We start from the raw sequence: 11112 nt of genomic DNA on the forward strand, positions 1-11112 counted from the left end.
GCCACCACCAGTATTTCACTGCCTCATCAGGGTTTATCTTATGAGATACACATGATCACTTGGAACCCATTTGGAAAGACCTCAATTCATGTGGTTAAGGCTAGAACTTCTCCAATTTATGCGTAAAAGACATTAAACTGAAACAAAGTTGACAGACCCACTTCACTTTAACAACTTTGAATCGGCCTCACAGCAGACTGTTGTAATACTGTGTGAGAAGAACTCTCCTTCTGTGGGACGACCAACGCACATCTTTGATCAGAGAAGAAGAGAGGAGATTCTGGCCATCTTTATTTTCACAGCAAGAGAAGGAAGAGAGTACAGAATATTTAGTTTTTTCAGTCTATCTAGTAACACTTCCAACCACAAATGTCCATTTATGTCAACTGGAAATGATGCTTGTGCACGCCACACACAATGGGTAGAAGAAGTGAGGTCATAGCAGTCATCTGCTGTGACGCACTGCTTTAATATAATGACTCTGCGGGGGGCGGGTAATGGGTCACAGACAGGCCGCTGCCTCACCTCATCAACTCAACTCTTGACAGCAGAGCACTCCTGGCTGGAAGTAAGCTGGGCTTTTTTACGGGTCTCAGCTCATGTGGGAGTGAAACAAGACAATGAAGCGGTTGATGTGGCAGCCAATGGGTCTTTGTAGAGGGAGGAGGTGGATGTTGGCATAGCCTTTTTGAGATCTCTGAGCATCGTAGAATGGTAAAAGAGGACATGACTAGAAGGTGGCAGAGTGAGTGGGAGAGAAAAGGAGAGTATAGTTTTCTTACTCAATACAAAATATTGTTAGGGGAGGGACATCACTGCAGGGTACAGGTGATTATGACACGGTTGAGACACTGTCTTAGCTGTAAAGGGACTATCTTGCATTGTGTCGTTGTATGAGACTGTGCTGAATCCATACAGCATGCGATCATGGAGTGTACTAGCCCCATCTGTGACCTCAGCCAGATGGGTGAGGACAAGGTCACAGATGGGGCTAGTACTCCAAGGCCCCTTTTCCACCAAAATAATTTAAGTTCTAGAACTGGTTCCGTTCTAGATTCTTGGAACCGTGGTGCTTTCACGGCAGAACCATTGTAATTGGGGGCGGCATAGCTGAATAGTTAGAGAGACCCGTTCTGGTTTAGCATGGGTTCGGGTGGGGTCAGGGCCCTAAAAGATAATTGACCTGGGGGCCTCCTTGAGTCTTAATCCGTCTCCTGGTTCAGTTTGGAGTGCTAGCCGCTGAGGAATCCTGCATTTCAAACATAATGACTTGTTTCGATGAATTGAATACACAGGACCCCAATGGAAACAAGCCATAGTGCTTTATTGGGTTTATCCCTTTAGCAACCTTTTATATGGAACTGTACCTCTGTGCTTTTTTTTTGGCAAACTGTTAATAAAGTATTCAATCAATCAATCAGTCAGTCAGTCAGTCAGTCAGTCTGAGTCAGTCAGTCAGTCAGTCAGTCAGTCAGTCAGTCAGTCAGTCAGTCATCAAGTGCAGTGGTGGTGAAAGCTGTGATGGATTTCTTTCCTCTGCTCTATAAACAATGGGCAGTACCTAGAACCAACAGTGGGAGGCAGCAACGCCATTGAGAAACGGCCCCAGTCTGCTGGAAACAGAAAAGAGGAACTATTGTCTTTAGACAGCTACGAACCACACGGGTGAACTTTCCAGACGGACACCAACACGGAAGCAGTGTTGCCATGTCTGCGTATTAAGCGACTTTGGACTTGCTTTTCTGTAAAGTCTATTAAACTACCAAATATTGGTAGTAGCGGGTTTTAGGCCTAGTTTCCATTTTCATGTCAAGGACGTCCAAATTAATATGTATTTTTCTGCAGACCCAACCTTCTGAAAATATGTTGTGCCAGACAAAGACTGGCACAACATACAAGCTTTTGTGGATTTGAAAATATTCCTAAATTCACTTTTTTCCTTAGATTTGTATTTGAAAATAGCAGATGGTACAAGCTCAGCTTGTAGATTTGCTATTTTCAAATAGCCAATGTATGTGGCCTAAAGTTGCTTGTTTTGGGCTTGTTTTCATAGACCTGCTTGCTTGTTTCTCTCGCAAGTCGCAACACCTGGCAACACTTCAACACGGAAGTAGCGGCTCAGTCATCTCCCTGAGAGCTCCGTTCCGGTAGCAAATATAACACATCCGGTTTCTGAGCTAGCAAATATAAGGTTTCCGGTTGCCTTCAAAGTAAGAGCATCGCATTTAATGTTTTATGAAAGACATACATGCATTTCGAAAAAGACATTTATACAGTGGTGGAAAGTAACTAAGTACATGTAATCAATTACTGTACTATGCATTTTGAAAAATACACGTATACAGTGGTGGAAAGTAACTAAGTACTACTCCACTACATTTCAGAGGCAGATATTATACTAGTTACTTGTTACTTTGTATATTTTTGATTATAATTACAAGACCACTTCAGCCCTATTTAAACTTTGGAAATTTGAAAATAGCCGATCTACAAGCAAAAGATTTTTATATTTATACAAGACCACTTCAGCCCTATTTAAACTTTGGCAATTTGAAAATAGCCGATCTACAAGCAAATATTTGTATATTTAATTACATTTTGATACCAGTACTTTTACTTAATTACATTTAGAATTCAGGACTTTTACTTTTGCAGAGTATGTCTACATTGCAGTATTGATACTTTTACTTAAGTAAAACATTTTAGTACTTTTTCCACAACTGCATTGATGGATGTAAATATAAGAATTAGCCTATACGCCCTAACAGGTCGTTATTGAAATTGGCCTTTGATCCACATTCAATGGGCACTTAGCACATTTTCCATACACCCATGTTTAACCACTGTGATTAGACTGTAAACAGGTTTCAGATTTAAATTGGAATGCCAAAGATGGCAATCCCCTTTCTATAAATAATAATAGTAGCTTGTACAGGTGTAACATGTGGGGGGTTTATAACATATTTAACAATACAATACAGTGTGTGTGTGTGTGTGTGTGTGTGTGTGTGTGTGTGTGTGTGTGTGTGTGTGTGTGTGTGTGTGTGTGTGTGTGTGTGTGTGTTTCTCATGGCATGGTGTTTTTTTCCCTCAATTTCTTTAGAGCACAAAGCCCAAATACCATTGAATATAATATATATGTATATATATATATATACGTATATGTATATGTATATGTATATGTGTGTGTGTGTGTGTGTGTGTGTGTGTGTGTGTGTGTGTGTGTGTGTGTGTGTGTGTGTGTGTACCCTAACCCCTAACTGCTGATGTTTGTGAAGGTACATCTCCCTTCAAAGACTATTTTGAACAACTAAGGGCTACAGCCAATAATACAATTAAAACCAGCAATGACACAGGTGAAAATCAATACCATGGAGAAACTATTTTAAACAAACTGTTCTCAAACTTCCTCCCAACTATTCCAATATGGTCAGATCTACTCTCAGGTGATTTGCAGCGATTCTCTGGAGCCTATGCTGCACAAATAAACCATGGTAAGAAAAGCACAGCTATTAGTGAGGCCATGTTCAAAAACACAAAAGTGTTGCTTTTACGAAATGGGAAACACAGAATTGACGAATGTATACAGCGCATACGCTCACTATACAAGCAGTCAGCCATAGATTTCATTGCCAAAGTAGGCTACAGGATATCACAGGCATCACAGCGTCCACACCCACCACCTGTAGAAGAGTGGAACAAAAAGAGAACTCTGCCGCCACAGCTGAGACGCTCTTATCAAAATAAGCCACAAGCAAATTCAAAGATTTTCTTACAAAATGACAGCTCAGCAAGTGTGCCAGACAAAACAAAGGCACAAAACAGAGGCACAAATGAGGAAATATGCAATAGTATATGCAGGTTTGCAAATAATGAGAGTAATTGTTGGCTAAATGCAACCCTACAATCGATACTGCATCTGCAAGTAGTACAAGATAAATTGAAACAGTTGACACCTACTTATATGGTTGCGATGTCATCAATGCCAGGGAATTTAGCAGCTCTCATCCAAGCGTTTTTTCAAAATCCAGGGCACACATTTGATGCTAAAACAATCCATGGTGTCACTCAAGAATTAGTCAAGAGCATCCCAGCGTTGTCCTTGTCAATGCACAATGACCCACTAGATTTGATACACAAATTATTAATCTGGTTGCATGATTGTAGTGTCCAAACAACTGCTATGGCAAAACATACAGACATCTGTAAAAAATGTGCATCGAAAGTTGAAAGCATTTCATGCGCGCCTACTGTTTTTGCATTACCGCTGACACAGAAATGTGAGTCCCTCAATTCTCTTTTCGAACACACAATCATGGAAGGTGAAGGTCAACAGAGATGTACAGCATGTGGTTCAGAAATGAAGAGACAAATATGTTGGATTGATGCTCCTGATGTCATTACTCTTTCTGTGTCCCGTGTTGATAATGGTGGGACGGTGCTCCACACGCCTGTAGTCCCATCTGATATAATCGAAATTCCCATTCGTGACAGCAGTAAAATTAAGTATAAGTTGGGCTCAATCATTTGTCATGTAGGCTCAGTGGCCAAAGCCGGACACTTCTGGGCACATTTGCTTTATGACAATGTTGTAATTAGAGCAGATGATACAAATATAAACATCCTTCAACCAGCAAATGCATTGCAATTGGCAAAACCACATGGGTACATTTATTTCTATGTGAAATGTAATGATGCATCACTTAATGCTGTTATCACAATAGAGGACAATTTGGAAGATATTGGCCATGGTGTGGATGTGTTTTTTTGCAATGAAAGACCAAATCACAATATGTGTGAAGCCATACCATTACCAATACTAACATTTCTAAAACAGACATCTGCTTTCCAAAAATGTCACACACGGCTTGCAGCAGCAGCAGCAGCAGCGCAGTCCCCAGCATTGTTTAAAAGAGCGCTTGAGAAACTTGCCAACACTCAGGTGGTGTCATTAGTGTCTCGGCAATTTTCTATGACAGACGTGTACCACATATTAAACGGCTTTGTGAATGACACACTTGGGGCTCCTTTCCTTGGAAATGACCTGCTTTGCCTTAAAAGTCTTGGTCGCTATATTTGTACTCAATGTGGTGACCATCTAGAAAAGAACATATCAGAACTCATAGTGCAGCCACTTGAAGTGTCACAAAAAGGCATCTTGGACACAGTTGCCAAAATATGTTCTGCTCAACTTGACCAATGTGAAACATGTAAGCAGGACTTAAGCTTATCAACCTATCAAGTAATTCACAGCCCACAGACTTTACTTCTCCTGCTAAGATCTGGTGCAGAAATTCCCAAAACGTTCACTCTCTCCTGTCTGTACCACCAAAATGATTATGCTGTGTCCAGCATTTGTGCATTTTTTGACAAGTCACCATATGTGTCATTGTACACGTGTAAAGACCAGCAATGGCATATCATGACAAAAGCATCCAATGACACAGCAGGCTATACCTTTGAGCTGATGCTAAAAATACTGACCACAGCTAGTTGCTTTGTCGTGTCATACGAGAAAACTAATAGTGTGAAACTAATCAACTTTCAGCAGGTCGAACAAAAACATAAATGCACAGACAGATGCAAACAACACAAGCAGACAAGGGCTAGAAAAGGGAGATCCAAGGCAGCTGTGGAGAATAACGAGTGGCTGAGTGATAAGATGATCGATGAGTACCATAAGCTCTTGCTTTCGAGTGTTGAAAGAAAAAAAAAATCATTTATTTGTCCCAGCACTTTTGTAAGCCAACAGTTACAGAGTTTTTGGTGTGATGACATCAGTGTCCTCCCAGATGTACCACGAGCATCACGCAATTGGTGGAACTACGAGTTGGTGATATTGCCCGTCAACGCAAATAAGTCACCAAAAAGACAGTGAATGGTGATGTTATAGTATTAGATGTTGTGATAATGGATTCACTACGTGTGCATGAGCAAGACCTGGTTAAGGCATTTTTTCCACTGCAAAGGTACTTAGCATTACAGTACTTTGCATTGTATGGTAGAGGTATGGGTATTACATTTAGATATGAGTGTTATCACAGTTGTCCCAATTTCATAGAACAAACTGACGGCAGCAGCTGTGGTATTTTCACTTGTTTGTTTTCCAAAGCTGTTCTGTTTGATGTGAGCCTCAACACTTTCAAAAGCCACCGTGAAAAGCGAGATTGTGTTATGCATGAGTTGTCAGGCAAAAAGATATTTATCTGAGTACAAAGTTAAAGCATGTACTGTGATTTACTGTATCTTGGACAAACTACCTAAAAGGCTCTGTTGTGTCTGTTGTAGGAGAACGTCACAAATGGAGGATGCGAGGGACCAGAACTGACATGTTCCCAAGACACCAGGAGGGAACGTCATTTTGGTCTTATTTTTTTCTCCTTTAGGTTTTGATTTAATCAAATGTTTTCTTCTTTTTTTCTTTTGTCTTTGTGCTTACTGTGATCATCTAAAAACAAACATTAGAGCACAGGACTATGCAATGTTTGGACTGAGCTGGTTTTGCTTTATATACGTACATCTATCTATTGATCAATTTGTGTGTGTGTGTGTGTGTGTGTGTACAATGTTTGCACTTTAAGTTTGCTGTGTTGCACTTTTGAGTGATGTTTGCACTTCAGTATATTGCATGTTATACTTTTTTATACATTTGAGTGATGTTTGCACGTTGGTACATTGCATGTTGTACCCGTTTATTATACATTTGAGTGATCTTTGCACTTAGGTACGTTGCACGCAGTACCATTTTATACTTTTGAGTGTGGTTTGCACTTCCTAGAACTTCCACATTTTTACAGTTTTGCATGATGATTGTGTTTGAATAATGTTTGCTGTTATTAACACACACACATATAGTAAATTGATCAAATCTGTGACTACTAAACTACTAAAGTAGCCTCTCAGTCCACCTTAAGACAATTGGCAATGTTTAAAAACAAATATTGGACAATTTATTTATATATATTCTGTTTTTGATAATTTGTACACTGTTTTATTAGCAAAGAGTAATTAAAAGGTCTTTTTTTTAAACTTTCAAAGCCTGTCTGTATTCTTTTATGGTGTGGGGTTGTGTGGCCACTTGTATACACTATTGGGTTAGGGTATGGCCACTTGTATACACTATTGTCTGAAAAGGGCCCTTTTCTGACCCCTGACCTCACTGGACGGCCCGCCACTTTTCCAAATACAGCTCTCCCGCTTAGCGGAGTGTGTGGCGGTGTAGAGGGGCTCTCCCCGAACGCGTGCGTACCTCCGAAGTTCCGGCGCCAAGCACCGTCTCCTGTCCAGTGTCAAATTTGTATACACTATTGTCTGAAAACGGACCTTTTCTGACCCCTGACCTCACTGGACGGCCCGCCACTTTTCCAAATACAGCTCTCCCGCTTAGCTGAGAGTGTGGCAGTGTAGAGGGGCTCTCCCCGAACGCGTGCGTACCTCCGAAGTTCCGGCGCCAAGCACCGTCTCCTGTCCAGTGTCCAATTTGTATACACTATTGTCTGAAAACGGACCTTTTCTGACCCCTGACCTCACTGGACGGCCCGCCACTTTTCCAAATACAGCTCTCCCGCTTAGCGGAGAGTGTGGCAGTGTAGAGGGGCTCTCCCCGAACGCGTGCGTACCTCCGAAGTTCCGGCGCCAAGCACCGTCTCCTGTCCAGTGTCCAGTGTCCAATTTGTATACACTATTGTCTGAAAACAGACCTTTTCTGACCCCTGACCTCACTGGACGGCCCGCCACTTTTCCAAATACAGCTCTCCCGCTTAGCGGAGAGTGTGGCGGTGTAGAGGGGCTCTCCCCGAACGCGTGCGTACCTCCGAAGTTCCGGCGCCAAGCACCGTCTCCTGTCCAGTGTCCAATTTGTATACACTATTGTCTGAAAACGGACCTTTTCTGACCCCTGACCTCACTGGACGGCCCGCCACTTTTCCAAATACAGCTCTCCCGCTTAGCGGAGAGTGTGGCAGTGTAGAGGGGCTCTCCCCGAACGCGTGCGTACCTCCGAAGTTCCGGCGCCAAGCACCGTCTCCTGTCCAGTGTCCAGTGTCCAATTTGTATACACTATTGTCTGAAAACGGACCTTTTCTGACCCCTGACCTCACTGGACGGCCCGCCACTTTTCCAAATACAGCTCTCCCGCTTAGCGGAGAGTGTGGCGGTGTAGAGGGGCTCTCCCCGAACGCGTGCGTACCTCCGAAGTTCCGGCGCCAAGCACCGTCTCCTGTCCAGTGTCCAATTTGTATACACTATTGTCTGAAAACGGACCTTTTCTGACCCCTGACCTCACTGGACGGCCCGCCACTTTTCCAAATACAGCTCTCCCGCTTAGCGGAGAGTGTGGCAGTGTAGAGGGGCTCTCCCCGAACGCGTGCGTACCTCCGAAGTTCCGGCGCCAAGCACAGTCTCCTGTCCAGTGTCCAGTGTCCAATTTGTATACACTATTGTCTGAAAACGGACCTTTTCTGACCCCTGACCTCACTGGACGGCCCGCCACTTTTCCAAATACAGCTCTCCCGCTTAGCGGAGAGTGTGGCGGTGTAGAGGGGCTCTCCCCGAACGCGTGCGTACCTCCGAAGTTCCGGCGCCAAGCACCGTCTCCTGTCCAGTGTCCAATTTGTATACACTATTGTCTGAAAACGGACCTTTTCTGACCCCTGACCTCACTGGACGGCCCGCCACTTTTCCAAATACAGCTCTCCCGCTTAGCGGAAAGTGTGGCGGTGTAGAGGGGCTCTCCCCGAACGCGTGCGTACCTCCGAAGTTCCGGCGCCAAGCACCGTCTCCTGTCCAGTGTCCAATTTGTATACACTATTGTCTGAAAACGGACCTTTTCTGACCCCTGACCTCACTGGACGGCCCGCCACTTTTCCAAATACAGCTCTCCCGCTTAGCGGAGAGTGTGGCGGTGTAGAGGGGCTCTCCCCGAACGCGTGCGTACCTCCGAAGTTCCGGCGCCAAGCACCGTCTCCTGTCCAGTGTCCAATTTGTATACACTATTGTCTGAAAACGGACCTTTTCTGACCCCTGACCTCACTGGACGGCCCGCCACTTTTCCAAATACAGCTCTCCCGCTTAGCGGAGAGTGTGGCAGTGTAGAGGGGCTCTCCCCGAACGCGTGCGTACCTCCGAAGTTCCGGCGCCAAGCACAGTCTCCTGTCCAGTGTCCAATTTGTATACACTATTGTCTGAAAACGGACCTTTTCTGACCCCTGACCTCACTGGACGGCCCGCCACTTTTCCAAATACAGCTCTCCCGCTTAGCGGAAAGTGTGGCGGTGTAGAGGGGCTCTCCCCGAACGCGTGCGTACCTCCGAAGTTCCGGCGCCAAGCACCGTCTCCTGTCCAGTGTCCAATTTGTATACACTATTGTCTGAAAACGGACCTTTTCTGACCCCTGACCTCACTGGACGGCCCGCCACTTTTCCAAATACAGCTCTCCCGCTTAGCGGAGAGTGTGGCGGTGTAGAGGGGCTCCCCGAACGCGTGCGTACCTCCGAAGTTCCGGCGCCAAGCACCGTCTCCTGTCCAGTGTCCAATTTGTATACACTATTGTCTGAAAACAGACCTTTTCTGACCCCTGACCTCACTGGACGGCCCGCCACTTTTCCAAATACAGCTCTCCCGCTTAGCGGAGAGTGTGGCGGTGTAGAGGGGCTCTCCCCGAACGCGTGCGTACCTCCGAAGTTCCGGCGCCAAGCACCGTCTCCTGTCCAGTGTCCAATTTGTATACACTATTGTCTGAAAACGGACCTTTTCTGACCCCTGACCTCACTGGACGGCCCGCCACTTTTCCAAATACAGCTCTCCCGCTTAGCGGAAAGTGTGGCGGTGTAGAGGGGCTCTCCCCGAACGCGTGCGTACCTCCGAAGTTCCGGCGCCAAGCACCGTCTCCTGTCCAGTGTCCAATTTGTATACACTATTGTCTGAAAACAGACCTTTTCTGACCCCTGACCTCACTGGACGGCCCGCCACTTTTCCAAATACAGCTCTCCCGCTTAGCGGAGAGTGTGGCAGTGTAGAGGGGCTCTCCCCGAACGCGTGCGTACCTCCGAAGTTCCGGCGCCAAGCACCGTCTCCTGTCCAGTGTCCAATTTGTATACACTATTGTCTGAAAACGGACCTTTTCTGACCCCTGACCTCACTGGACGGCCCGCCACTTTTCCAAATACAGCTCTCCCGCTTAGCGGAGAGTGTGGCGGTGTAGAGGGGCTCTCCCCGAACGCGTGCGTACCTCCGAAGTTCCGGCGCCAAGCACCGTCTCCTGTCCAGTGTCCAATTTGTATACACTATTGTCTGAAAACGGACCTTTTCTGACCCCTGACCTCACTGGACGGCCCGCCACTTTTCCAAATACAGCTCTCCCGCTTAGCGGAGAGTGTGGCGGTGTAGAGGGGCTCTCCCCGAACGCGTGCGTACCTCCGAAGTTCCGGCGCCAAGCACCGTCTCCTGTCCAGTGTCCAATTTGTATACACTATTGTCTGAAAACAGACCTTTTCTGACCCCTGACCTCACTGGACGGCCCGCCACTTTTCCAAATACAGCTCTCCCGCTTAGCGGAGAGTGTGGCAGTGTAGAGGGGCTCTCCCCGAACGCGTGCGTACCTCCGAAGTTCCGGCGCCAAGCACCGTCTCCTGTCCAGTGTCCAATTTGTATACACTATTGTCTGAAAACAGACCTTTTCTGACCCCTGACCTCACTGGACGGCCCGCCACTTTTCCAAATACAGCTCTCCCGCTTAGCGGAGAGTGTGGCAGTGTAGAGGGGCTCTCCCCGAACGCGTGCGTACCTCCGAAGTTCCGGCGCCAAGCACCGTCTCCTGTCCAGTGTCCAATTTGTAGACACTATTGTCTGAAAACGGCCCTTTTCTGACCATTTATCATAGATAAATTTTTAATGTTTAAAAAACCGTTTTTGTTACACAGAAACATAATATGTGTTGTGTAGAAACATAATATGTCGTTTAAATGCTTAATTCATAGTTTTAATGTGCAAATTAACCGTTTTTCAATGGCTCCTTTTAGCTCTAGAGGGTACTCTTATTCTGAAGAGATCGTCCACCGGAAGTCTTATATTTGCTCCGTTATATTTGCTGACGGAACACTGCTCTCCCTCTGG

The sequence above is a fragment of the Gymnoscopelus braueri genome (genome assembly GCF_963280865.1).
Source record: "Gymnoscopelus braueri genome assembly, chromosome: 21".
NCBI lineage: Eukaryota > Metazoa > Chordata > Actinopteri > Myctophiformes > Myctophidae > Gymnoscopelus > Gymnoscopelus braueri.